Here is a 27,931-nt window from a genome sequence, read left to right as displayed (position 1 = left end):
ATAACACAGCCAATATGACTGGTTTATGCACATGTTGGTGCTGGTTGTAGTCCTGTCAGAGCTGGGGATTGAGGCTGCCGACTGACCAGAGGAGGGTTGTATGGATGTCTGAGGTGAGCGAGGATGACCAGAAGAGTCTGGACAGATGCTGGAGGGACAGAAGTCAGTGTGACTGTATGTGATATAATGAACATAAACTGTCTGTTTATGAATCAACAGTAGTAAAAATTTCATTCCTCACCATGTTGCACTGTTGCGCTGAAGGACTGAAGATGAGAATAGTTCAGGCCGTGCGTAATGGCACTGCGCTCTGGCGAAGCACTTCTCAGAGGCTGCGGATTTATCAACATAGTCTTGCAGCCTTCAGATGCTGCAGGGGATTTAATGAACTGAAGAAGCTTTTCATACAATATAAAGCTTGGCACAATAATAAGACATAATAAGCCGCAATTTGTATCAAATTAGACAAAAACTAGAAATAATTTGTTCTTTATTATACAGTACACAAATAGTTATACCCTAATTAGACACCATACACCTAAATTATGCTGTAATTAAAAAACAAATAGGAGATCCTAATACACTATTAGACACCATTTTACAAGATCATAGTCTAATTAGAAATCAAATACAATGCCATATCAGAGCCAAAATATGCTAGTTAGACGCAATTCTACCCTTACTACCAAATTGTGCTGTAATTAGACACCACATTTAATGCTACCTATGCTATCATAATTAATTCGACAACACGATATTTAATGATATATAACCTAAAACTCATTAAGTATCTTAGTTCAGAAACATGCATTCATTTTTACAGAAACTCACTGAGTCAATATTGACATGCAACAGTATTTTATTTGGATAAACAACACAGAAAAGGATGATCATCAAAAGTACAGCTGCTGTGCTGTATTGCGCTGCTGTGGTGGGGGAATCCCTATGTATTCCCTATATTACGCATGACATCACTTGGGCATTCCCATTAACACGAGTATGGGATTTCTTTCTTTTTTCAGTCATATACTACAGTAGTTTATTAGACGTATAATGTTTTAACAGCCTATTAGTCTGACAGTCCTTTATCCCGAAAACAAAAACCCAGTGCTCCGATAGCCTGTTGCTCTGAAAATACACACTCTCCCTGGAGTTTTATGCTCTTAATATATTAGTGTATTTTGAATCCTTATAAAATAATGTAGTTTTGCTCGCTACCATTTTTTAGCTTAGCAGCTAGCAATGGCTTTTCTCTCTCCCTCTCCTGCTCTCTTGCTAAATGTGTCAAATGTTTATCGCTTAAGGAGGCAGAGGAATAGCTAATGGTACATGTAATAAATGCAGTTTATTTGTAGCATTGGAGGCAAGGCTTAGTGAATTGGAAACACGGTTTCGAATCATGGAAACTAGCTGCTGTAGTTAGCCAGGGGCCAGTAGCCGGTGTGGGCCGACTAGAGGTAGCTCCTGTTAGCCGTCCGAAACCATGGAGGCTGGGTGTCCAAAGGAAGCATAGCCCTAAGCATAAGCCCACACTTCACCACCAACCAGTTCACATTTCTAACAAGTTCTCGTCACTCAGCTACACACCTGCTGAGAAATCAACTCTGATTATTGGCAGCTCCATTTTGAGAAACATGAGTTAGTTAGTAAGTTATAGACACCAGTGACCATAGTCAAATGTTTTCCTGGGGCCAGAGCGGGTGACATTGAATCCTATTTAAAACTGCTGGCTAAGGATAAGCGTAAATACAGTAAGATTGTCATTCACGTCGCCGGTAACAACTCCCGATGATGCCGATCGGAGGTCACTAAAATTAATGTTGTGTGTACATATGCAAAGACAATGTCGGACTCTGTAGTTTTCTCTGGGCAGCTCTCAAACCTGACCAATGATGACATGTTTAGCCGCATGTCTTCATTCCTCCACTGGCTGTCAAGGTGGTGTCCCGACCACTTATTAATTAATTAAATCAAAAGTTAACAGAAGAGGAGTTATACATAAAAACCTAAAAAAAATGACCACAGCTGAAATAGCACAACAAAATAGGAGAATTAAATGTGAACTCTTAAACATCAGATCTCTGTCATCTAAAGCTGTACTAGTGAACAATTTAATATCAGAATATCATTTTGACTTATTCTCTCTTACTGAAACAGGGCTGGGTCAATATGTTAAATTAATCGACTCTGCCGGGACATAAAATACTCAATTCCTCGAAGAAGTGGAGTTGCAGCCATCTGCGTTAATCTCATTATCAGTTTCAATTGGCTTCTGTCAGAGTGTACATAAACCCACTCACCACACCCTCGACCTTGTACTGGCATATGGCATTGAAATTGAACATTTAATTGTCTTTCCATAGAATCCTTTTTTATTGGACCATTATTTAATAACTTTTGAACTCCTATTACTGGTCTACATGCCATTAGGCAAAACTCCTACACTAGATGTCTATCTGATAGTTCCTGAAATTTAGCTACAGCACTGATTCCATCGACATCTAATTCAATGCCGTGTCTCAATATAACAGAGGACTCCTATGCTAATTTCAGTCCCTCAAAAATGTATCATCTTGTTGATAGTGCTGCAGGCTCAATGCGAATATCAATTGACTGTGAAAAAACAAAGTTTTTTCTTGCCACTGTCACCAAATGCTTGCTCATGGTGGGATTTGTTGGGTCTCTGTAATATTATAAAGAGTATGGCCTAGACCTGCTCTATAGGAAAAGCGCAATGAGATAACTTCTGTTATGAATTGGCGCTATATAAATAAAATTGAATTGAAACTCTATTGCCCATTTAAAAATAAGATAATAAAATACAGAAGGTTAGCACCATGGTTTAACCCCCAAATCTGCAAATTAATGGAAACATCGTGAAAACTTGAAAGGAAATGGCATTCCACCACTCTGGAAGCTGATCCAATACCGGTGTTTAGCGTTAATTAATCAGTTGTATGCCTCACATTATTCACTTGATTTTTTGGTTTGTAAAAAAATGTATTATTTAAAGGAAAGGCAGCAAATCCTCACATTTGAGAAGCTGGAACCATGAGATGTTTTTGCATGAAAAATTACTAAACGATTATCAAAATAATTGCCAATTTCCTGTAAATTGACTAATTGATTCATCCAATCTAATAGTTACTTGTATAACTGTTGGCGAGTTCATTTATAACAAGACATAATATTTTAAGCTCTTCATATGTTTTTTATGCAAATCTCTTAATTTGTAAAGTAACTAAAGCTGTCGAATAAATACATTTTGTTTGCTACCCCGTATGCTTGTGCTGCTGCTTGGTTCCGCTGCCGGGGACTGCTGTTCAGCTCACTGAAAAGGGCGCTCACTGCCTGTCATCTATGCCAGGTAATGTCACGTCTACCCATTAAATACAAGAGCCAGTTATTTATTATCACTTGTAACAGCACAGTGACATTGTAAGATGTGTACAGATGTTGCTTGGCAAGGGGGACCGCCAAGAAATACACGGACTTGCCATGAGCCAAAGACCTATGCCAGTTTTACTAACATTTTATTTATATGGGACTTTCACTTGTATTTATGTTCCCTGTGAAGTAGATCGTAACAGCGCAAAATGGTTTTTTGACTATTATATTTATATAATACCCCCTCCAAACAAGGATATATTACTGAAGATGGCTGACTGATGCCCTATGACCTAGGTATCAGGTTTTTTTAATTATTCATTAGTCTGTGTTCTTCCTTTGTTCTGTGTCATTGTACCATGTTCCCTGCGTTTGTCCCCACCAGTTCTGCGTTTTAATCCTCAGTCCTGCATTTTTCCTGTACCTGTGTTCTCCCTGTGGATTACCTTTCTCTGGACATTTACCTAAACTTCTCAGCCAACCTCAGTTGTTTTGTCTCCCTTCACAGTAGGTAAATAAAGTCATCTTTTGGTCATTCCACCATCTCAGAAGAAATCCAACAAAGGTAAATCCACGGGGAGAACACAGAGGCACAGGAAAAATGTAGAACTCAGGATTAAATGCAGCCAACAATGACAATCTGATACTGAACAAAGGAAACATACAGACTTAAATACACTCAGGTAGGGGAGACAACAAGACACAAATCAAGGATAAACAAAATCAAATATAAAGAATCTAGTCCACAGCAACCAGAACAGCAAAAGAACTGCATGAGAAAGAAAAACAAAATAGAGAGACCTTTGCTCTTCTGTGTCTCATTATACAGTTGGAACACAAGAAAAACTTAAGCTACTTCTATATATGGTAAAAACATGAAATACAAACAAGACATTGGTCAAAGCTCACCCCCACTACGTCAAAAATAAAACACGTGATCAGACACAGAAATTGCCAAACAAGCTGTTAACAGTAAGCCATTATTATTTTTAAGCATGCATAATGCTGGTATATAAAAACTTGTTGATGTTGATCACAACCTGGAGACATTTACACAGGATGTTTTGCACTGCGAGAGGCCCATAGTTCAACTACCTACTCAACGGTTAAACATGATGCTCTGCTTAACTAGACGAGAACTTAACCGTTAGCACAGGTCACAGAGATGCAGGAACCATCTCAGCAGGATGTTGTGGTTGAGTGTGTGCTGCTGTTCGCTTTTGCAGTCAAGAAGCAGAGTGCTAATTGTCAGAGTTCGTGGAAACATGGCATAAACTGTCAGATCTGCAAATAATTCTTTCCTAATCTCATTCTTGTGTGTTCACTGTTTAATTACTGTCCTCAATTGTGTATCAAAGTTCCGTGGGGGATATCAAGGGGTGAGGCTCGTCATATTACATTCAGCAGGACCCTCAACAGGACATTTAAATCATTTCCCTTTTTGTTTACACAGGTTAAGAGCAAATGAGGTCATGGTGAAGAGTGTTGTCTAGTGTCTACTTTGGGGATTTAGTGAAAACCAGTAACCACATAGCAATCAGTGTCCCAAACCCAAATTAAACATACACACATATGTGCTTGCAAACACATACACACCCAGGAGGAGGGATATAATTAACTACGAGAAGTTCATCTTGACCGTGTGTCAAGGACACAAAAGCTCATAGCAGTACATATCATCCACATTTGGTTGTTAAATGCATCCCATAAAGAATAAAGGAGAATAGGAGTATACAAGAACAAACCAAAGAAAGAAAAAAACCCAATCACTATATAAATACAAATGCAGTCAAATTGTGTCCAAATATTGCAAAAAGGGACCCAAAAAGATTCTTCCCATTTATGTTGACATATTAAATTACTAGATTGCAGTTTCTCCATGTGTCGAATCACAGAAGCTCAGGCTTGGGCCAAAGGATGGGTCTGGCTTCCTTGTCCAACACTTACCAGTAACTCAGATGAATAAAAACTGGAGAGTTCAATGCAATAGAGTTTATTCTTTCACAAGAGATAAACCTGGGTCCAGTACCAGTAGCGAACTAACTACCAAGCTCTGCGCATTGTTTTTTATAGCCTAAAACGTCCCTCCTTCTCTGTTGGCTTCTCCACCTACTTTTTTAAGAATAATCCAACTGTTCCAAGAAACAATGGTGTCCTGCTTCTGGAAAGTATCGAAAATCTTCCATGATCTCATTTTAACGGAGGAGCAAGGAGAGAACCTGATTTCTCCTGTCTCAGCCGGGTTCAGAGCAGTTTTCTGACACTGTAACTGGGCTCTGGAAAGTAATGAAAACTTTCCATGATCTCATTCTAACAGAGACGGGGAAAAACTATCTGAGGGTGTTTCAGCTGTATTTTTTAACTTTAATATCTTTACATCTTATATATTCATAATATATTTAATTTCTTCACACTTTATATGTTCTAATACATATAATTTCTTCAGTAGTGTTATACATCACAATAAAAGTGGTGTTAATTAGTATACTAAGTGCACAGGCTGGTTATATGATAAATCCATAACACATAGTTGTTTAATGAAATCATCCACAACACATGTATAACCAAAACAAGTTCATTCATGTAACCAGTTTCTGAAGCACAGTGGAGTTAGTGTCTTCCATTCTTTTAGAATACGTTATTTTTGCTATTACCATGCCCCTCAATAGAGCTGTTTGAATGTGTGAAGGAAGTCAGAAGTCCTCTGAGCATCCAAAGAGAGCCAAGTCCCTGTCAGGAGAGAGAGTCCTATGGTAAACCCCAGAAAGAAAGAAAAAAATTCCTTGACCAGAATTAATAAATTAGTAGAGAGTTCCAAAATAAATACAATTTACCATCATTTGATTTTCATTTATCAAAGACTGCAGACACATAAGGGGGAAAAGTTATGTTATGTTATGAAAGTGCAGTCCTCCATATTTTATCAGGCAACACAGCATTGATTTCTCTTTCTCAAGCCTTCTTAATACATTTGACAAGTACAGAATCCTTAGAGAAAAAATTCACAAATTTGGCGATAAGCTTCTTACTCTGGTGAAAGAGCAATTCCAAAAACAATTCACAGGTGGACTCAAAATGGGGGATGTTGTCCCTCATAACATGTCTAAGCATATAACGAAAAAAATGAGAGCGAGGTAGATTGTACTTGAGGCTCAGCAGTACTCTGTTTTTTTCTAGTGTAAACATAAGTGTCTTTTACATTCTTTGACATCTTTAAAACAAAGAGCTGCTGGCATTTACATGTTTCTGCCAGAATGTAGTCAGCTGCTCGCTGTTTATGAACAGCATCCAAAGTTGAAATCTCTTTAAAGGCAGAATGAGTAGAATTTTCCAAACTTTTTGCAAAGAGGGCCAGATTTGGTGAGGTGAAAATGTGTGGGGGCCAACCATTCAGCCTGACATTCTTTAACCATTAACATTAAATGCAAATTACCTATTTATGAAATTTCTTTTGCAAATGGCATATTTTTTATTTCTTCACACAGAACACAAATTAAAGTTTTTACCAAAATCACTCTGCCTTTCATATTTCAAGACCACATAAAATGAAGAAAAAGTCTGTCTGGAAAAAAAACTTTTGGGAAGATTAAACATATCTAGGTTCATTTGAAACATTACATATTATTTACTATTAAATGCTCACTGTAAACTTCTAAATTCAAAACATGTAAACAGGAAAATAACACTAACAGTTATGATTATTGATGATTTTATTATTTAGTTTGAGACCTGGTTTAATTGTCAATTGAAAAACAAAAGAACAAATGATAAACAGATTGAAAAGACTCATATTCAAAACTGTGGTTTTGATCATCACAAAAAAAAACAATTCAGTGAGATTTTAGAATTTATTCACCTACAAATAACTTGCCTGCACTAATGTGAAGGGTGATACTGAGATCTCGACTGCAGTAAATAGGCCAGGTCTGGCTCAAAAACTGTGGTTTTGATGTGCAAGATGTCATGCAGGTGAGAGTCACTTAGTCTCGTCCTCACGCGGTTCTTGTTAATGTTCATGTCTTCTCGCACAAGTATGTTGAGCCAAACAAGCTCAGCATTTTCTTAGCAAATGTTCGAATCTCTTGGAACCTGCCTTTTTCCAGCAGGCGGTAAAAGTTGACAAGAGGGAGCTGTAGGTGCCGACTGCGACACTAGGTGTCACACTGCAGCTCAATGAGCTCCAGCTGCAGGTGGTCTGGAGCGTCATCAGGGTCCACGGAGAAAGGAGAGGAAAAAAGCGTGATTTCCTTTTCAATAGCTTCAAAATCCTGAAAGCGCTGTTGAAACTCCTCAGCCAGAGATGAGATATCTGCTACATACCTCCTCATTTGCGAACTGATGTTGTTCTGTGAAAAACTGGTCATTATTTCCTGCAACGATGGGAAATGTGTGGTATTGGGCTGCGTTTGTGACAGGTGCCTTTGGAAAAGTAGCAGCTTGGTTCCAAAGGCTTTGATGTGTGAATACAGTTGGTTTACCACTGCATTTTGCCCAAAAAAAATCAGTAACTGAGCGGTGTCAGATGCATCTGTGCTTTTGTCGCAGGCTAACAAAAAAAAGTCAAACTCCACTCATTTTGCTTCTGTCTCTTAATATCCAATGAAACGTCTTCAATTCTCCGTACCACAGTGTTACGAGCCAGGCAAACATTGGCAAACTCTTGCTTCTTCTTAGGACAAATGTTCTCCACCATTTTTCATCACGCAGTCTTTAATAAAGACTAAAATTGTAGTGCTTGGCAATCAGTGTTACCACCTCGTAGCTCGCCTTTGTGGCATTTTCATTTGACTCACGGGCTCTTGTGAAAAAGTGCTGCTGTGCCGTTAAAACAGCTTCCAGTTGCTTCAATTTTTCCCCGCTTTCGTTCTCAGTTAGCTTGTTGTAGTTAGCATGTTTCGTCTGGTAGTGCCTCTTGATATTGTATTCCTTGAAAACAGTCTTTTGGCAAATTAGGCAGACATAGTTGTTTCATATTTCAGTGAAAAAATACTCCAATTTCCACTTGCCCTCGCTGTCAACTTACCTTTTTTTAGTTACAGTCGCCATTTCTACATGCTAAGTTGATGTTAATTAATGATATGCTTCACACAGAGTCTTTGCATGCTAACTAACTCTCTTTTAACAGGGCACTGCCTCAGCCGCCATTGCTAATGGTAGACATTATGGTAATTTTGGTTATAGTTATTAATTGTATTATTAATCAGAGTTCCAAATTGATAGTTTAGTGTATTTCATGAAAATGAATCATGAAGCTCTCCTTTTCCGTTGTTTAAAGGTGGTGCACCGAGGACTTCATTAATTCATAGTTATTATTTATGATTATCTTTGATAATTTTGATAGACAAATTTAATTGATTGCACCTACACAATTTGATGCCCCCTTTAACCACTGTAAATCCCAACAATCTCAAGAAAATAGCAAGAATTAGATCTCATGTCCAGATAATTTTGAGAAACTCTTTCATGCCTTCATTTCCAGCAAAGTAGAACGGTCTCTTGTCTGGTCTTCCCAAAAAGACCAACTTCAGCTCATTCAGAATGCTGCTGTCAGTATCAAGAGAAATGAGCACATTACTCCTATTCTTAAATCTGTACACTGGCTTCCAGTTACTTATAGAATAGATTTAGATTTAGAAGTGCTGCTGCTAGTTTAGAAATCACTCAATAATGGCAGGCCAAAATACATTTCTGATCTTCCTGAAGAATATAAACCCAGTAGGGCCCTTAGATCTTTAGGAAGCAATCAACTGGTAGTACCTCTAACCCCAACCATAGCCACTTTTAAATCTAAATAAAAAACTCTGCTGTTCTCCTGTGCCTTTGATTGGATTATCTATTGCACTTATATTTCCTATGTTGCATTTGAGGCAACTTACAACTTATTACTGCACTGTAACTATATTTTACTTCATTTTATGTATTTTATTTCATTTGATCTAATTTTAAAAAATTCTAAAAATCTTAATTGATTTTATGTTGGTTTTTCTTGTTTATCGTTTTGAATGTCATTCTAATCCTTTTCTTTCCCTGTGTAAAGCACACTGAATTGCCTCTGTGTTTGAAATGTGCTATATAAATAAAACTGCCTTGCCTAATGAAGTTCCTTCAGCTATATAAAATTAATATCTTTACTGCAACTGTGGTCAGCCTGTGTGCAAAGCTGCCTTCTGCAGCTTTAAACTCTGAGAAACAATAAAGACCAATTTTAGCTCCAGAAATTGAAGATTAAAAATTTGAAAATTAAATTTCTGTCTATAAATATTCAATACTGTGTCCCTTAGTCGTCCAATTAAGAAGTCTTTTATGTCTGCCTGTGCAGTTAATTCAGCTATTGCCTGTGTGTAAATGACAGAAACGTGTGTGTGTGTTAATGAAAGAATGATGACTATCAAAATTTTGTAGTAGAGTATAAGAGAGTATAATCTCTTATTCCAAATAAGGGAGTTAAATGTCCAAGTCCAACATGTTTTCTTTTGCTAAAGACAAAACCTAATTAAACTCCATTAACTGGTTTAGTGCCTTAAGACAATCTTATTAAGATTTAAATAAGAGCTGAACGACTTCATTTACTATTCAAACACAGGCACAGAAAACACACAGATAAAGGGAAGAAAGGCATTACTTGAATAAGGGTTATGGCATGAACACAAAATGTGGATGCAATTTATCTTAATTACAGCATGAGGAAGACAGGAATGTTTATTACTCTCTACATGTGTTGTGCATGGGGGGTATAGAGGAGAGGTAGAAAGAGGAAAATGAAGGTAGAATCTAGCAGAAAGAAACCTTCTACACATATTTTGTGGATTCTTAAAAAGCCAACTTAACATGACAATTGGTGTATTGCCACAGATATTTATGTGCATGCACATTTTCATGATTGTCAGATATCGTGTCATATATATAGTGACTTCAAGTAAATGCAGTTTTATTTCACTGTGAGTATACATATTATATGTTAATTTAGAACAATCAATGTAATGAGGTAGAAATATGAGCTATAAGTCGACAGTAAATCAGGCAGAAAGCTGCTGCTGCACTGCAGTCTGTAGTTTGAAACTGTAAAGCGTGTTACATGTCTGGCCACTCCCCAATCAGTGATCACAGCAGGTGGCAGGTGAACCAATCGTGGTGTGGTCAGAGGTGCAACAGGCCAACACATAATCACTGCAGTTACATGTGCAAAACAAAAGAAAATAATTCCAAATCTTAAAAATACGCTTCGGGTTGCGTTTATGTGCGTATAACGCAAGTGAAACATGAGGCCTGTGTAGACAGCTGGACTGATTAAAATAGCGGTTTTATCTGTTCCATCATTTGCATGTGAGATGGACAACTAAAAAAAGTGTAGGCCCGCAGTCAGAAACTGTTAGAAACTGAATAAATGGAGCAGCATTAAATATTTGTATTATTTATGTTGGCCAAGATATAAGACAGGGGGATATTTACTGAGGATTTGCATTTCTTTTTAGGCATTGAACAGTCAAATTGCATTCGTCCTCATTTATTGAAGAACTGCACGGAGGTTTTGTGCCTGTAAAATAGAAGAAAAGCAGCACCACTGAAAATTGCATGTTTGGTTTCATATAATATGTATTTAAGGCGTTTCTGTTTAGATGCGTGAAATACAGGAGAAGGGATTGAGTATTCATACAAATAGCCGCTGCACCTGATTTATCAGAGCAGACTGACGGTATTTCTGGTGTGAACACCATTCGAACGAATCACAGGAAGCTTACCATTGTATGTGTTATTTTATTGCACACATTTAAAACATTTTCTCTTCCTGTTTTGTTGACTAGTAGCACGTTTGCTACCAAAATGACAAAACTTGATTTTTGCATGTTTGCAATTGTGGCTCACTTACCTCACTGGTCCACTTTGCATGGCAAATGCAAACAAGTCGTGGTAGAATCTCATCAGAACCATCATCTTCTGTGATAAGACTCTCTGGAGTTAGAGCGTCTTCCTCGAAATGCCTGCATTATTAAATTATTTAATAACCACTGTCTTAAGAGACGTTCATATGCGCGGTCCTCTAAAGTCTGCTGATATGCCTCCAGATCAACATCAACATGAACCTGACAGTTCTCCATGATGTACAATATCCTGGTAGAAATTTGGAGGGGTTTGTTGTCTTTTTACTGGCAGACTGTATGACCAATAATCAATCATTTCCACCACATGGCTTTTGTTTACAATTTCTGGACTGTTTGAGTAGACTAGAATACCCCAGTCTACTGTAGTTAACTCTGTAACCATTAAGTGCGGACACCGGACACCGAAACTGCAACCGGAAGTTTCAATCATTTATTCAGTTAACGTTAGCTTAAAAAACAGAAGTGACATTCAAGCACAGCTGCTGATTTAAAAACTGCTTTTAAGCCTCAGTATTTTGTTCATGGAGAAGAGTGTTTGCTACAGGTTGAATATTCTCTTTTAAACGGAGGAGTGCTAGGTAACGTTACAGGTGCTGTGGTCAAGCTAACATTAGCAGCTCAGCTTTGAGAGAGACGACCCCCCTGTGTGTGGAATTGTATTACCAGCTGAAGTCATAGTCACGGTAAAACACATGCTGATTATCAGAATCAGAAATACTTTATTGATCCCCGAGGGGAAACTCTGTTGTTACAGCTGCTCACTGTCACGTCAATGCACACACGAAGTACTAAGCAAATCAAAATATAATACACTATAATTAATTAAGTACAAAGTGGATATAAAGTATAAAAGCTAAAATAAGTGTAAATACAAAAATGGATTTACAGGTTGATAAGTATAGTACGGTTTAATACAATGTAATACTATAAGTAATAAGTAATAGTGCAATAATGAGTACTGTCAAGTTAAGTGTAGCAGATTGACCAGATTATTAGACGGTGGATATTGCACAGCAGTAATATAAGTATGAATAAATATCAATAAATATTAAACTGAAAACAGAGTATATTGCACAGGAGTATTAAACAGAGAATATTGCACAATATTTAAAGTATTGCAGTGATGTTATATTAAAATGTTACATTACTGCTAGTCAGCCATAAATGTCTATATGATCTCATGATTTACTGCAGCAGCTATCAGTGGGCCCATGTGTTGTGTTTACTGCCACAAAGAAGTGAAACTCTTATTCATGTTACGACGGAGACTCTCCCATTGGTAACCACAGAGTTAACATTAGGCCTGGACAGATGAGGTTGTTATCAGTTGAGAGTTTGGCTAAAAACTTTCAAACCAAGTCTCGTAACCACGGTTCAGAGACTGTGTGTCTGTGTGTATGCTGCCACACTGACATATCTCCCTCAACAGATAGAAAATATTCTGGCGCACTATATAAAATATTACAGAAAACCATCAAAGGAAAAATGTTTTGCATTTCTTAATGCACACATATTAGGCTGTCAATTAAATTGAACTGTAGTCTGTGCACTGGGCAGCTGTGGCATGTAAAGGAAAATAGTGCTTTCAGTCTAATGTTCTATTCTTTGTAGGATCTGTAGGGTAAGCCATGGAAATTATTCTGTCTCTTTCACAGTTATTGAGATCTGGATCTTTTTAATCAGGTGGAGTTCAATTAATTTCAATTTTATTTATATAGCACCAATTCATAACAGAAGTTATCTCATTGCACTTTTCCAATAGAGCAGGTCTAGACCGTAATCTTTATAATATTATTTACAGAGACCCAACAAATCCCACCATGAGCAAGCATTTGGTAACAGTGGCAAGAAAAAGCTTCTATTAAAAGGCAGAAACCTTGGACAGAACCAATAACCAATTAATAAAAATAGGAATGACAGCTATAGGAAAAATAATGTCAGTATTAGTAACAGAGCCAATAACAACTGTAGTAGCAGTTGTCGAGCAGGAACACGGGGGCAGCAAGTGGCCCACAACCACATATCCAGTCTCTGCAGCTCTGGAGGCAGAAATTCAATTCAATGAATGAATGCAGAATCTGTAGGCAAGGGACCAAGATTTTGGCATCAGAAGTGTTCTGGTTTGCGTTTGTAGTCCGAGTAGTATTGACCAATCACGTCTGAGGGGCTTTGGTTGAATGCAGGTAAACAGTCCATGTGGAGAGCAAAAGAGGCAAAACGCATTGGCCGAAATGCAATCTCGGAACCCATTGGCTATCGTCTGATTACAATTTAGCTTTTTATTAGCTTTTTTTTTTTTTAAAAAGTATCTACATGCAGATTTCAAGAGATTAGCCAAAATGTGTCTTTCACATGTATCCAGTTGCTAATTGGACTGCAAAGGAAGTCTTGGCCCAGATATCCGTTTCCTGGATATCCGCTGGCTTCACCGGAACCCTGAAACATTGGCCGTGACTGTACCTGTGTAGGGACACTCCCACAGGCCAGTTATCTGCAGAGCTCTTGATGTGGTTGTTACTGATGCACCGAAACTCTCAGCAGCTGAAGTCCGTAACTCTTTAATAGTGTTTTGTCTTACTAGTCTTCCAGTGAATATAACAGTGCTTATTGGGATGTCCAAACACTTTGATTTAACTTTTTACCATTTTATTTATATGTGCATCTGTATTTCTTCTTTACATGTCTAATGGCCATTTATGAATGTGGAATTTTTCAGAACTGTGAGAATTAATAATTTAAATGAAGGTTGCTTGCCTTTTATATTAATACCATGATGGTAGAAAAGGTTTCAGTCGTAGTAATACCATGATGAAACCTTTGTACACGCACATACACACACAGGGCATGAGGCTTAACAATTCATAGTGTTGTCCTGCAGACTTGCTGACTGCAGGGAAAAGTTGATTAGCTGTTGCAAACAGGCTTACATTTATACAAAGAAACAGGGATATCAGAAAGAACATCATGTACTGAGGACAGTATGTATTATAATGACCACGAGAGGAAAAGTATCAGTTTTGGGGAACGAAGCAGAGACTTTAGCAACTTACAAACAGAGGGAGTGTAGGATTCCTCCACATGAAGGGTGGAATCGTGTGCCAAGAGGCTGGGACCAGCCTGTGCACCAATGAAGGGAGAGCTAAGTCTAAACCACAGCTCCTCCCCACCTCAGTAGAAGCCTATCAGATAGTTGTACATTCTCATTTAAAACTCTGTAATGTTAAGAATAGCATTCTTTTTTAGGATGATGGCTACAGATTAACAGCTTGCTGACTGGTTTTCTGAATAGAAAAGATCCTTGTACAAGATGCTTTTGACCCTCCGATGCTTTAATAAATGCCAAATTAAGGAATAGCTTCTCTCCAGACTTTTCTTTATGCAAATAAATTATCCGGAAGTCATTCTCAATTGTGAAAATGGTCTGAGAACTCAGACATTTAAGATACTCAAGACGGTGTAGTCCCTCATTCGTCCAGGAGTGTTCCATCGTAGAAAAGGTTTCAGTCGTAGTCATCTGGACACTGTTTTCAGAATCAAGACATTTCAGCTCCCATCCGGAAGTCATTCTCAATTGTGAAAATGGTCTGAGAACTCAGAAATTTAAGCTACTCCGTAGCTAATGAGTCAATCTTGGCATGAGCAACTTTACCTCAGTGTCTGGTGGATGACCATCAAATTATGGCTTCTCATCCTGAGGGAGGTCTGTCATCACAAGCGTACAATCTGATAAACCTCTCCTCCCTGTTTGGTGGGGAGCGAGTAAAAATCAAATTGTACCTAGCTCCCTGGACCAATACTGTGGAAAAACCTCCAGATGACAAAAAATCATCCAGCATTTCCATTTCTATTTCCTTCTCCACACATCACTAACATTTGTTGCCATCTGCTGTTTTTGGGGTAACATTTGTGAGCAAGCATATTAAACTACCTAGTGCCCTTGTCTTCAAACATTATACATTTAGATAAACATCACCCTGTATATATAGAATCATATAAATCAAAGGGACCAAACTCGGTATTACTGTAAATACAAAAGTTATACACTTGGTAGGGCAAAGCCCCTGCGAATAACGGTCATGATGCTATCGGTTAGTTTGTGGTCATGGTCCCCTAAGTCAGACTGCGTTTTTTTTCGTGTGGGCACAAATGACCCATTTCCAATCACTTCCGCACACCTTTTCCTGATATCATTCTTTGTATCGCATCTGAGCCTAGGAACTCCCGTATTGCTACATTGTAAGGCTGATTGGTTCCTGTGTCTCACGATGCACAGAGGAAACACTACGTCCTCGGGCCCTACCACTCTCTGGGGCACAAAAGAGCTCTTGTCCTCTGTTTTCTGGAGAGCACCCTTGCAACTCCTAAAGGTCAGGCACTGCTGTGCAACGTCCTTTGCCATGGCCCACAGTACACAAACAACGTAGCACTTTCCCCAACTACTGACATCCTGTTTGCACATATCTGGTGTGAATGGCAATGGTCTCATCTGAGGTGTTCTTCCAGTATTATAACATGTTATGCACATTTATTTAATTGTCTGTTTGACAGAGAATTCCATCCATGGACATGGCTAGTCGGTCTGTCATACACAGCTACAGTGGTGTGCAAAGGTGTTTGCCCTCTTCCTGATTTCTTTTTTTTTTTTTTTTTGCATGTTTGTCACACTTAAATGTTTCAGATCATCAAACAAATTTAAATATTAGTCAAAGTTAACACAAGTAAACACAAAATGCAGTTTTTAAATGAAGGTTGTTATTATTAAGGGAAAACAAAATCCAAACCTACATGCCCCTGTGTGAAAAAGTGATTGCCTCCTAAAACTAATAACTGGTTGGGCAGCAACAACTGCAAACAAGCGTTTCCGATAACTTGCAATGAGTCTTTTACAGCACTGTAGAGGAATTTTGGCCCACTCATCTTTGCAAAATTGTTGTAATTCAGCCACATTGGAGGGTTTTCAAGCATGAACTGCCTTTTTAAGGTCATGCCACAGCATCTCAATAGGATTCAGGTCAGGACTTTGACTAAGCCACTCCAAAGTCTTCATTTTGTTCTTCGGCCATAAGTATGGTACTGCATTGGTCGACACGTAAGCATTTCATGCAGCATTAGACGTGTGCTGCTGTTAGTTTGCATTCTCATGCTCATTAGTGCCAGATGTATGGCATCTACCCATTTCATTCTACTGCCTTCCTGGCCTTCTGCACAGATTTTTGCTATTTTAGCCTTCAGGCTGCCATTGGCTCTCTTGACCATTCCTTGACTCTGCAGATGGTACACACAACCTAGCCTGCGCTTAATCCCTAGTGCCTTTGAAATTGTTGCCACCAAGCAGTGATGAAAAGCTTGACCATTATTGGAACTGATTTTATCTGGGATTGCGAATCTAGTAAACACTTCTCTGCACAGGAACTTGGCTGTTGAGTCAGCATCTGGACCTGCCACTGGTACCGCCTCTACCAATCTGCTATATCTGTCAATCACGACCAGCATATAGCACTTATCTCGTACGCTTTCTAACATGCCTACATGGTCCAAAAGCAGATGTCGAAATGGACTGGTGCTGAATGGTGCTAGAATGTGTTTTGTGTTTTTGTGTTTGTGTTTTATGTTTTTGGTGGTGCTGAAAATGTCTTCCTGATGTTGTAGGCTGCATATACTGTACAATCATGTAACGCACGATCTACCATTGTTGCCAAATACGGTGACCACCATGCGTTTTGAATCTTGTTAATCACCTCCCCCCTGGTGCAATGGTCATGACCATGCGCATCTTTAATCAAAGTGTGAACCAAAGAGGTTGGGGCGACAAAATGACCATGTGGTCCACGCCACAGGTCGTGTGGCCCTTGTTGTGATCTGACTGTCCATCGTTTCAGCCAGATGCCTTTTTCATAGATACTGGCTGCCTGTTGTGACTGAATGAGAGATGAAAGTCACCTGTTGGACCTGGGTCCTCAGCTAATACCAGTATCATTATGTTGGAGTTATTGCCGCCTTTCTGGCCAATTCATCTGCATAGTTGTTGCCGTGTGCTACTAGAGTGTCAAATTTTTGATGTGCTGGGCATTTAATGATTGCCAATGCTTCAGGTAAATGCATGGCTGTCAACAATTGTCAAATTGCTGCCCCATGCATGAAGTTCCATCTGTTCTCTGGAAACCGCGTTGTTTCCATATGTTTCCATATATGTGGCAGACACAATAAGCATAAGCTGAATCGGTGTAGATGTTGACACGCTTTCCTGCAGCCAATTTGCATGCTGCTGTGAGTGCTTTGATTTCTGCCAACTGTGCTGAACATGGCTGATCTACTCCCTGGACTTGAACTTGGAAGAATGTTTGATTGTCGGTGCTGAGCTGTGCAATGCCGTATCAAGCATGATTTCCTTTTTCATCTCTAAAGCATGAGCCATCAACAAACATCGTCAAACGTGCCTCTATGGGCTCATTATGCATATCTGGTCTTGCTTTTAAAAATGTGTCTGTTTGTGTCGCACAGTCAGATGCAAAGACTCTTTTGTGCTGTTTGAAGGCAGAACCATTTTGGTAGCGGGATTAATGGTGTTACATCGTTGAATACTAAGTTCTGGTGCTGGCAGAATAACCTCAAACCCTGTTTTCATTGCCTGGTTGAGTACAAATCATGGACTTTGGGTCTTTGCATGGACTATGGGTCTTTATCAACACTCCTGCCTGTGGTGAGAGCGGATATTGTCTTTGGTATGGTAATCTAGCACCTGGTCAAACTGCAGTGTGTGCTGGGTGTGCTGATTTTACCAGTCCTACATCTGTCTTGTGCCCCAATCACCTTGTGTTCGGGCACACAGGATAAATGGAAGTCCTTCAAACCTGAGCAAAATCTGCTAGACTATGTCAGTGGGTTTAAACAGAGGCTTTATGAATTGGCTAAATAAAACTTCTAACTTAATCAGAAAATGCATTATTATTGCAGAACACAAATATGGCCCAGGTGATCAGGTTCTGGTGCTGTTGCCAATGGTTAAGTCACCTTTTTAAGCAAATGTTTTTGCTGTCAAGTGTCAGAGTCCAACTATTTGGTCTGTATGCCTAATAAAAGAAAGGCAACCAAAATCTGTCATGTAAATTTACTGAAACCATATAATGTTCACGTCTGTGGCATGTGGTAATCCCATACTTCTTGCTAGTGTGTACTCAAATCCTTCTCTGGGGGTGGCAGCTTTGGAGGAGATATTGATATTGGTGATACTAAGCCATTTAAACAGCGTTTCTATCGGATGTCTCCTGAAAAATTAAAAATACTAGAATCTGAGGTTACATACATGCTGGATAATAGATTGGCTGAGCAATCTTCCTCCACTTAGGCTTCTCCATGTTTGCTGGTTAAAAAGCCAGACGTGTCTTTCAGGCCTTGCACGGATTTTTGCAAGGTAAATGCGGTTACAAAACCAGATTCCTACCCGCTACCTAGGATGGAAGATTGTGTAGATCAAGTCGGGGCGGCAAAATATGTAAGCAAGTTTGACCTCCTAAAAGGGTACTGGCAAGTTCCACTTTCTAAACGAGCACAAGAGTTCATCACTCCATCTAGTCTCTATAGTTATTTAGCTAGGTTTACCGTTAAACATGCCATAACCCTGTTAACCAGAAAAAACCTTATTCACGAGTCTCTGGAACATTGTGGGTGCATTACGCAATCCAAATGGCATAGCAGTATAAGATAATACTTATCCCACCCCCTCCATCAAAAAAGAATGTATATGCTAACTTTTTCTCTATTGTGACTCTATTTACAAACCTGCTTAAAACTGAGGCTACGTTCATTTGGTCTCCTGAATGTCAGATTGCATTTGACAAGGTTAAGACATTGTCACATAGTGCTCGGCACCAGTACTTGCTGCTCCTCAGATTGGGGAAACATTCCAGCTTCAAGTTGATGCCAGTTGGTGCTGGTACTGTTTTGATTGTTGATGGGGTGGGCTCTGTTTTTGCAGCCTTATCAATTGGAACAAACGTCATATCAAAGGCACTGCTAACCTAATTGCTGAGGCCACTGAAGTGTTTTTTCTGTCCTACCTTTCCTCAACTTTCAGATTGCTCAAGTACTGTTTAAATTGGCCAGTAAGAAACAATGTTAAAAGAGGGTTTATTGGGGCTGTTTATTTGGGGTAAAACAGTCTGGTAAAGTGAGCATTTATATTGCACTTTATAATGGATACTTTAACTCTGGGTACTAGTGATAGTATTTTGGAAATACTTTGAATGTTTCGTTACAGATCATGGTATGAATGTTAAATTTGAAGGTTTTTCAGACTACAGGGTGGAATGCTGATGGAGAGGGGTATGGAGAGGGGTGTGACAGCCCTCTTTCCCTTTGAGGGAAGCAAGAAGTGCATCACTGATTATTACCTGTGCCTGCTGCTCCTCAGCTACATAAGCTGGTGGATTCTGTCAGTTTCTCTCTCTCTCTCTGGGTATAGGGTTTGTTGTTTGGGTTAGGTTTTTCCTTGTGTTTATTTTCTTTGTTTACTACACTTCACTGTACCCTATATTTAAACACGTAAAACACCACTGATGTTACTGATTTACATACTTTATACTGACATTTTTTAACTTATATTTTGTTAAATCAATCTTTAGTTAAAAGTCATGTGTTGTCCTCTCCTCTTTGTCCTTCCCTTGACCCGGGCTGTGACAAACAAGCAAATCAGCAACTTGGCAGCAAAAACATCCAAAGAATACAACTTAAATATAATTCTGCTGCCAGGCTTTTAACACATTCTAAGAGACATGCATAAAAAAAAAATCAAGCAACTTTCAACCTGTCTGAACTGATTCCTATGCAGCTGTATTAAGGTGCATTCTTCTCTAAGCATCAGAAAATGTCAATCACAGTGCCAAAATTCCAGGACCTGGAATCTGATTTGTTTTTACTCTCCCCACAAGTCACTAAAATTGGAGTCTGTGTATGTGACTTTGCTTATAAGTCTTGGTTCAACATTGTGAGTAAATGCACAGCATACAAAAATTCAGCAGTAATCAGTTATGATCACACCTAAGGCCAACCTGCCACCTTATTACAAACTGTTCTGCTGTTTCATCCGATGTAAGCCTGACTGGATAAGCATATCAACTCAGTGCCAAACACGTAAAAAAAAATAAAATAAAATAAACAGAATTGCTAATGTCAGATGCCCCTGTAGTAATCTGTAGTAATCATTTCTTTGGTTCCTTTATTGGATAATCTCACTCATTTAATGTGATTCACGCATCGATACAAAACCTCAAACAGACCGAAACAAATGAGTGAAAGACAAACTAAAGTTTCCTCTTCATCACCAGCAAATATCCCTTTTCCAAATCCCCTCCTAGGTCTATTTGCATTGTCTCAACAGAAGTAGAGCAAATTGTCTCATTCCCCGCAGTTGGTAGTTAGTCGACAAAGTCCAATCCTTAATAGATTCACCAGGCAGTGTGGAGAAAGCTGTAATCCATGGTTTAGTATTCTGACAATGGCATAGTAGTGGCACAGCAGAGAAAGCTATTAGGGCTAAACAGTGTAGCACATTCACACTTCAACTCACAACACTGGCTGTAACCCTGAAGAGTCTTATCAGGAGACTGCAAGAAGACTTCAGGGTTCAGTATGCATGGGAGAGATTAAGTTGTATGATGTGTCATCCGACATGATGTGTTAGTTTCAGTTGGTCTGGATTTAATTTTTTGAAATATGAGGACGGATCGCTCCACGTAATAATCTCTTTCATCCCGCCGCTCTGCTGTTACTTTCCACCCAATAGTAACCACAAATGTCAAAGAAACTGGTGTCGCAAGAGGAAAAGTCAGTTGTATTAATTCTCTGGGCACCATGAATGTCTTTAAAAAGAATTCATGGAAATACATTCAATAGTTGTTTAGATAGTAACTTTTTGATATTGACTGTATTTCTCTAACACTCTGCTGTTTTTGTTTGTGTGCCCTAAAAGCCGCCAAAATGTGCATTGCACTCTTCTTCTGATCATTAGTCATGTATATTACTCTGCAGAGAAAATGAAAACCATGAGTGGTGACAAAGGTCAACAGGCTGCTTAGCTATACCCACAACAAGGGTCAAGGGTTTTTGTTTTTGGGAGGTCAAAATATGAAAAGGTCGTCCGGAGCTCTAAGAGGGGTGGGTAGTTCATCATAATCTCACCCAAACATTATATTTGATCCCACGTCATCAGTCAAAGTGTTAATCAGGTATGCCTACATAGTTCTGACTTCTATTAAAATGCTATTTCTACTGTGCTCCTAGCCTAAATCTAAACTTACCCCTTCTTCTGTGCTGAACTGATAATGAATGTGAAAGTGGCAGATTGAGCCAAGCTTTAATCCCACTTATAATTTTCTATCCATAACAGGGACAAAGGAGGTGGCGGGACAAGATATTCTGACTAGACATTGCCATGTCTCACTGTGTCACTTTTTCGCTCTCAGAAAAAATAAAAATAAAAAAGCTGTGGCCACTTTGGCTGTTTCTCTGTCTATGACTCACCTTTCAATTCTGTTTCAAGACACTTTTTATTGGGAGCCGGAGTAAGCTCACTCACGTCATCGTCATTTGATGTGATGAAATTGCAGGCCTGTCAGCATTTTGTGACCCTGAATCAAGTTACTTTTTGTGCTTGTACAGTTGTATTAAAGAAAAGGATGTGTGACTGGAACATTTGCATTGAGTTATACTGTACATTTCATTGATACTCCAACGTGCTGTGCCTCTTTAATGTCACTTTAATGGTGAGAATCTCATTTCCCTTGTTGGAGATGAGCAAGCTAAATGAGGAAGGAACAAAAAATATTTTTAAAAGACAGACTTTGTCACTGTAGGACAGGCAAGGAGAAAGAAGCATGCTGCTAAGCATTATTTGAGGAAAAACAATTAAAAAAAAAACATTTTTTAAAAATACAATCAATTGTATCCTAAAAGAGAAAAGTCCTGTTCAGGGAAGGAGTCATTCTGGTCTAGCAGCTTATCTGCCAGGGTGTTGCCCTTGACATACAGAGATTTGGATGTGTTATGTGAATGCCACAAAAGCTGACTCCCAGATTGTGTTCAATAATAAGACTGCACAAAAAGTAACCATGAACAAGTAAACACCAGGTCATGACTTTAGGGGGAAAAAAAAGATCTATCAATATGTGTATCATGTCTGTGTGTTCAGATTTGACAGTTATGACTCCGAGAGGGAGTACGAATTTTAACAAAATTTTTGGTAATTGTCTCCATGAGCTGTGTGTCACAGCCACTGCTGCAGCGCCAACTGCTGACCATGTTGATAAGTAGTATATAAAAGGGGTACTGTTTAAAAAACACTTGTACCAAACAGATATCCTAAATTGAATAAAAAGAATAACTTTGAGCCCCAATTGTCATTACACGAATATATAGATTTATTACAAACAGATCTGTCAGAGAAGCATTGGGGCAGCATGTACACAGCCAACACAATACTTCCAAAAGGTACACTTCTTATAGCAGAAGTATGGGTGGTGGTTTACAGGTTACATCAGCCACTTCAAAAATAAGTAACAGTGAATACAAGGTGTTTTTTGCTTGTGAAAATTCACTTGTCAAGATTTCTTGACATAAAAATGAAATATGTAAGCCTTTCCAGATAAGATATCTGGAAGTTAGCTGAGAAAACTCATTTTCAGCTATATTTTACTATTATTGTGTGTCATAATAAGCCTGTAATGCTCAAACATAGCATTTTTTCCCCCCTCAAAAGTAGCTTCTTGTTTTTCCACCATTCATGTCATCCTCTTCATTTCAAGCATATTTTACTTATTGTAATTTCAACTCTAGAACAGTATCACTATTGTAAAGACAATAGTTAAGTCTTGCATTAAACAAACCAATGTTTTATTTTCTCTGCATAAAATGAAACATATGCCTTTAACTTTAGTTCTGTGGAAGGCAGGAGTAAACACAAAGTTCTGACAAACTAGTGCATTACATGAAGATGTCGTATGCTGTGTGTAATGGTATATGGACTCAAATGCAAATGACCAGGAAGCGTAATGAGGTGAAGTAGCTGGATGGCTATAGTGTTTATTGAGTGTGATGTGGTTCACAAGCAGGTACAGGTAGACAGGTAAACGAACAGGCAAAAGGCAGAGGGTTACCGGCTAGCAGTGGTGGAAGCAGGGAAGTGAGTCCAAGGGGGCAAAACAGTCCAATAGGAAGCAGGCAGAATACACAATCCAGAATATAGTCAAGGTCCATGGGAGAAAGAATCCAAAGCAGAACTCATGGTAAAAATGTCAGGGAACTGGGTACAGGAACCAGGTACAAAAAAAAGAGCACCAAACGGTGACACATACACAATGTCAGGAACACGCAAAAGCCAGGAACAAACCTCACGATAGGCTCAACATCAGGTAGGCATCACACCGGACAATAGACAAAGACAGAGACCGGGACTAAATACCCTAGGGGAGGTGAGACAACGAGACACAGTTGTAAACAATTAAGGAAGGGCCAACAATCAAAACTGGAGGGAAAACAAAGCCAGGAAGTAAAACCACAAGACACACAAGGGAAGGAGAATACTACAAAATAAAACAGGAAATGAAAAACATTAAACTATAACAGAAGACTTCTTAAACACCAGATCTCTGTAATCTAAAGCTGTACTAGTGAACGACTTAATATCAGAGTATCATATTGACTTATTTTGTCTTACTGAAACCTGGCTGGGAAGAATACATTAGCCTAAATGAATCCACTCAGCCCAATCATATTAATACTCACATTTCTCGAGGCACCGGCCGAGGAGTTGCAGCCATCTTCGACTCAAGCCTATTAAATCAACGCTAAACCTAAACTAAATTATAACTCATTCTTTCACACCCAACCTGGAAAACACGACAGCCAATTCTATTTGTTATTCTATTTGTTATAGTGTACCGTGCTCCTGGTCATTTACAGTTCATGCACTATTACCTTATACCGTATTATTATCATCAACCGGTAAACCCACTTTGCACTTCACACTTATTTTATACTTATACCCACTTGGTACTTAATTTATTTTCTGACCAGTATTATAGTCTATTATATTTTTTGCTTAGTACTTCTATTCCTGTGTGCACTGACGTGATAGTGAGCTGCTGTAACAAAAGAGTTTCCCCTCTGGGATCAATAAAGTATTTCTGATTCTGATTCAGAATTTTTAACTGAATTCTCAGTTTTTATCAAGTTTAGTCCTTTAAAACAGATAAAGATAAAAAATAAAATAAAAATAAATAAAAAATAAATAAAAATTTCAATATTCATGTGGATGTTGAGGGGTGCACGGTGGCAGAGCGGCTAAAGCTCCTGCCTCCCAATAAGGAGATCGTGGGTTCGTGGGATCGATTCCCGGACCAGACCAACATCACACAATCTCTCTGGGTGGAGTCTGCATGTCCTCCCCGTGTTACCGTGGGTTCTCTCCGGGTTCTCCGGCTTCCTCCCACCGTCCAAAGACATGCATGTGTAGGTTAATTGATAACTCTAAATTGCCCGTATTGAATGAATGTGAGAGTGAATGGTTGTCTGTCCTTGTCTGTGTCTGTGTTAGCCCTGCGACGAGTTGGCCACTGTCCAGGGTGTACCCTGCCTAAGGCCCAAAGTCACTGGGATAGGCTCCAGTCACCCGCGACCCCTAACGGGACCAAGCGGTAGAAAATGGATGGATGGATGTGGATGTTGAAAATGATAGCCTTAGTACTGCATTTATCTCATTATTAGATTCGATTGGCTTCTGTCAGAGTGTACATAAACCCACTCACTCTTTTAACCACACCCTCGACCTTGTTCTGGTATATGGCATTGAAATTGAACATTTAATAGTCTTTCCACAGAATCCTTCATTATGGGACAATGATTTAATATCTTTTGAACTCCTATTACTGGCCTACACGCCATTAGGCAAAAACTCCTACTCTAGATGTCTATCTGATAGTGCTGTAGCTAAATTTAAGGAAGTCATCTGCATTTAATTCAATGCTATGTCTCAATATAACAGAGGACTCCTATGCTAATTTCAGCCCCTCCCAAATTGACCATCTTGTTGATAGTGCTGCAGGCTCACTGCGAACGACAGTCGATTCTATTGCCCCTCTAAAAAAGAAGAAAATAAAACAAAGGTTAGCTCCATGGTGAAACCCCCAAACCTGTACATTAAAGCAAACAAAGGAAATGGCGTTCCAACAACCTGGAAGAATCTTGTTTAGTCTGGCAAGATAGTCTTAAAACATATAGGAAAGCCCTCCGTAATGCCAGAGCAGCTTACTACTCATCATTAATAGAGGAAAATAAAAACAAGCCCAGGTTTCTTTTCAGCACTGTAGCCAGTCTGACAGAGAATCACAGATCTATTAAGACATGCATTCCTATAGCCCTCAGTAGTACAACTTCATGAGCCTCTTTAATGATAATATTGTAACTATTAGAGAAAAAATTCTTCACGTTCTGCCCTCAACCGGTACCGATTTATCTTCAGACACAGGAACCTTAGAAACAAATGTAAAACCTGATATAGCACTGGTGAAAATTACAAATGACCTTTTATTTGCATCAGACAATGGGCTTGTCTCTGTACTCGTTAGATCTTAGTGCTGCATTCAACACCACTGACCATCACATCCTATTACAGAGACTGGAACATTCGATTGGCATTAAAGGAACCACACTAAGCTGGTTTATATCATATCTATCAGATCTATCAGATTGATCTCAGTTTGTACATGTTAATGGTGAGTCCTCCGTGCACGCCAAAGTTAGTCACAGAGTTCCACAAGGTTCTGTGCTTGGACCGATTCTGTTCACCTTTATATATGCTTCCTTTAGGCAGTATAATTAGGAAACACTCCATAAACTGTTCATTGTTATGCGGATGATACCCAATTATATCTATCGATCAAGCCAGATGAAACTAACCAGTTAGCTAAACTTCAAGCATGACGTAAGGACATAAAAACCTGGATGACCTGCAATTTTCTGATGTTAAACTCTGACAAAACTGAAGTTATTGTACTTGACCCCAAACAACTCCGAGACACTTTATCTAAAGATAGAGTTGCTCTAGATGGCATTGCCCTGGCCTCCAGCACCATCGTAAGGAACCTTGGAGTTATCTTCGATCAGGATTTATCTTTTAACTCCTGCCATCTTTCACCTATGTAACATTACAAAAATCAGGCACATCTTGTCTCAAAATGATGCCGAAAAACTAGTCCATGCATTTGTTACTTCTAGGCTGGACTAGAAGTAACAAATTATCAGGCTGCCCGAATAAGTCCCTTAAGAGTCTCCAGTTGATCCAGAATGCTAAGGCACATGTGCTGACAAGAACTAGAAAAACAGATCATATTTCTCCAATATTAGCTTCTCTGCACTGGCTCACTGTAAAATCCAGAATAAAATTTAAAATCCTTCTCACCTACAAAACTCAGCTGCAATGAGATCATTTCTGTTATGAACTGGCGCTATATAAATAAAATTGAATTGAATTCTTCACAGCAGTGTATGACTGGAGCATCAGTCAATATATTTTGGCTGACAGTGTGTATGGAATTGTAATAAAATAATGAAAACATGCAAAACATGCCAAATATGTTTAACATTTGGGTTACCCTCAATACACCTATAAAGTGCTTATTATTGTAACTTTCAAATTAAAGGTGGGGTATGCAATTCCGGAGAAATCCAATACCACGACAAATACCATGATATAGAGCGAACAACGACACTGCAATAACATAACTTAACAATAACACAACAACGTTAGCTAGGTTGTGGGTTAGCAAACTGTCCCTACAGTTGCTGCTGCAAAGCTAACATGCAGAGAGGACGAGACTTTCCCAAAGCCAGCACACCAGCTCCGGCAGCGATACTCACAACTCTCCTGCTACTATAGCAAACATCAAAACAACAGGATATCTTGGAAACTAGAAACTTGCAAACTAGAAAGTAAGCTGAATGTCCATGGGCAAGTCATTTTACGTTACCTGACATATAAATCATGGCTGGAATGGCTGTTTTTTTTCCCATTTACAGAGCCAGGGCTATGTACAAACACCAGATTTTTTTTCAGCACACACACGGACAGCTAGCGGACCATGAGGAGATATTCACTGAATTTGACAAAAAAGACGTGTACTGGATTATAATCGCATACCCCACCTTTTAAGGGTTTTAACATTAACGTTGGGCTAACTTGGCTAAAATCCAGCCAAGAATCAATGGCAATGGCTTTATTTGCCAACAAAAGCTTTCCAATTGGCCATCTTGATGGTGTGAGGTCTCGCTCGTGTGTTGTGTCCAAGAGAATCCCCGTTTGTATGACAGAAAGCAGAGTTGCTACACACTTGGGGTATGTAAGGTATTTTTCAATCTAAGCCCTTTAGAAGGTTGTTTACAATCAAATATAACTTTCCAAAGCTAAATTCTGACGAAAGGTGCAGTACTGAGAAAGTTGCAGCTGAAGTAGCTGCTTTTAACTGTCCCCAAAGCCTATTTTCCAGATTTATTACTGAAATTAAAATGTGTGTGTCTGAGTCTGTGTAGGAGGAATTGAGTTTTCCTATTTGTGTGTTCATTCAGTTGTAAAATTGTATTTCCGTAAATAATTTTGGATGTGTGCTGTAGGATTA

This window comes from Siniperca chuatsi, linkage group LG8, assembly GCF_020085105.1.
Source record: "Siniperca chuatsi isolate FFG_IHB_CAS linkage group LG8, ASM2008510v1, whole genome shotgun sequence".
Classification (NCBI taxonomy): domain Eukaryota; kingdom Metazoa; phylum Chordata; class Actinopteri; order Centrarchiformes; family Sinipercidae; genus Siniperca; species Siniperca chuatsi.
The sequence above is the reverse complement of the archived record's forward strand: the minus strand, read 5'-3'. Positions refer to the sequence as shown.